Source organism: Frankliniella occidentalis, unplaced genomic scaffold (assembly GCF_000697945.3).
Source record: "Frankliniella occidentalis isolate FOCC.00 unplaced genomic scaffold, Focc_3.1 Scaffold399, whole genome shotgun sequence".
NCBI lineage: Eukaryota > Metazoa > Arthropoda > Insecta > Thysanoptera > Thripidae > Frankliniella > Frankliniella occidentalis.
In genome coordinates this window covers 47,668-50,343 of record NW_026267521.1, presented here as the reverse complement: position 1 = coordinate 50,343, position 2,676 = coordinate 47,668, and positions in this window count along the sequence as shown.

The following is a 2,676-nucleotide window of genomic DNA, read 5'->3' as shown; positions in this document are numbered from 1 at the left end:
CCGTCTTAGGTGTCAGCGCCGCAGGCCTAGCTATATGTGCGCCAGGCGCGTCGCAGCGTAACAGTGTTTCGTGAGATATCGCGAAGCCTGTTACGCGAGACGTGGTCTGGCGTACATATAGCTAGTCTATTTTTTAAACAGCACAAATGTAACCAAAATAAAAAACACGCAGTTGGGCACTGTTCCTGGGTGTATCCCTTACAACCTCATGTCCCCCAGACACGACTTGGCATCAAAAAACACAACGCAACAAACAGCATCCAAGGCGACTTTGGAGGCTGAGACCTTTTTTGTCTCGGATACCTCAGGTACTCCCGAGGTCCTAAAGTGTTCTCAGGCAACCCGACAGTGCTGCCAACACACCGGAAGTTGAGATTTAAGCCCAGGAAAAAAGGTCTCGAGGCTCAAAGTCGGCCGAAAGCTTATCTCTGGTGTGATCTCGGCCGACTTTGGAGGCTGAGACCTTTTTTTGTTTCGGGTGCCACGGGTACCCCGTCTGTTCGAAAGTGTTCTCGGGCAACCCAAAAGTGCTGCCAACACACCGGTAGCCGGAATTTGAGCCGACAAAAAAAAGGGCTTAGGGCTCAAAGTCGGCCGAAAGCTTATCTCCGCTGTGATTTTGGCTGACTTTGGAGGCTGAGACCTTTTTTGTCTCGGGTGCCACGGGTACCCCGCCTGTTCGAAAGTGTTCTCGGGCAACCTGAAAGAGCTGCCAACACACCGGTAGTCGAAATTTGAGCCGAGAAAAAAAGGTCTCAGGGCTCAAAATCGGCCGAAAGCTTATCTCCGTCGTGATCTCATCCGACTTTGAAGGCTGAGACCTTTTTTGTTTTGGGTGCAACGGGTACCACGTCTGTTCGAAAGTGTTCTCGGGCAACCCGAAAGAGCTTCCAAAACACCGGAAGTGGAAATATGTGCCCAGGAAAAAAGGTCTCAGTGCCCAAAGTCGGCCGAAAGCTTATCTCCGCCGTAATCTCGGCCGACTTTGGAGGCTGAGACCTTTTTTGTATCGGATACCACGGGTACTCCGGAGGTCCTAAAGTGTTCTTGATCAACCCGACAGTGCTGTTAACACACCGGTAGTCGAGATTTGAGCTCAGGAAAAAAGGTCTCAGGGTGTAAAGTCGGCCGAAAGCTTATCTCCGCTTTGGAGGCTGCCCTCACGGGACTCGGGGACGAGTGCGGACGGTTGCCAAAATGTCATGTCCAATTTCGTCCCGGATTGGCAAAACGGACGAGTTTGGACGTGGAGCAAAAAATCATCATTGCGTCCTCTAGCGTCACAGAGCGTCACGTTGGTCGTCATAGGTCGCCACATTGCGTCCAGGCAGATCACTAGGTCCATTCGACACCTGAGAAGAACAACCGCTTATCTCCGCGGACTGGAAACAAACCCGCTTACCTCTGCAACCCTCAAACAAAACCGCTCACCTCTGGGAGACGCAAACTAAGTCATTTAAGCGGCTTTGGTTGCGTGTGCCAGAGGTGAACGGTTTTGTTTGAGGGTTGCAGAGATAAGCGGCTTTATTTCCAGTCCGCGGAGGTAAGCGGTTGTTCTTCTCAGGTGTCTCATTCCGCCCAGCTGAGTCCTAGGTCGTCCCTTCCGTCCACACGCGTCCATCTCCATCCAAACACGTTAATCTACGCCCCACGTCGTCCACACAAGTCCTTTGGCGTCCTCATCGTCCTCGCGTGTCCTGCTTCGTCCGCAGCTGCACCTCCGCATCGACACGGGCCGTTCGGCATCAGACCTCGTCTATTGTCGTCCTCCGAGGTCCTGCTTGCTATCCAGCCGCATCCCCCCTCGTCCTCCCGCGTCCTGCTTCGTCGAGCTCCGTCCCCCCTCGTCCAGCCTTGTCTGGCTGCGTCCCCGGCTAGCCACGCTGGTCCTCGGGACGCCCGACGTCTTCTGACGTCCTGCTTGGTCGAGCTCTGCCCCTCTCGTTTTGCGATCCACCGCAGGGGCCGAGTCCAAGAGCCACACCAGGATGGTCTGGTCAGCATAGCCGGTTGCCATGCAGAGCAGCAGGAGGGCGTCCGAGGCGAGGACCTGGTTGGCCTGGCGGGCGGGAGGACATACTATCCTCAGCAGCAAGAGGGAGTCCCAAGGCAAAGACCTGAGAACACTCAAATGTCCCCATAAGAGCCGTTATAACCCCTGCGAAAGCGTGGGTAGGCAACACCGCCGCACAGTGCAGCGCAGCAGGGCTGTCTACATCCGCAGGGGCTTCCTCGCGCTTGGGTGCTTGATGACTCCAAGGATGTACCCCGCTGGCTTGCCTCAGATTGCCCTGCTGCTCACTTGACAATAGTCGTGCATTCTGCGGAAAACGCCAACTTGTTCTTCTCTCTTGATCCCATCATTCTAACAAATTTTCTTGCTGAGTATACAGGTCAGGTGTTTGGCGCTAAAGAAGAGAAAATTACTAGAAAACAAATTCAAAGTGTGTGTAGAACCATAAGAGCAGAAACAGTGCACTTCCTTACCTTATTATGTTTGCTGTGTATGTCTATAAGTGAGTAATAAAAAGTGTTATGGTATACCAGAGTCCATATCCAGGGATGGGCTCGTTACATCCATGCCCAAGTGATCGAAATTTCGTAAAACACAAATTTTTGGGGGTTTTGGTAATATTGTTAAAAATGGGGTGTTCAATACATCCATGCAAAATAAAT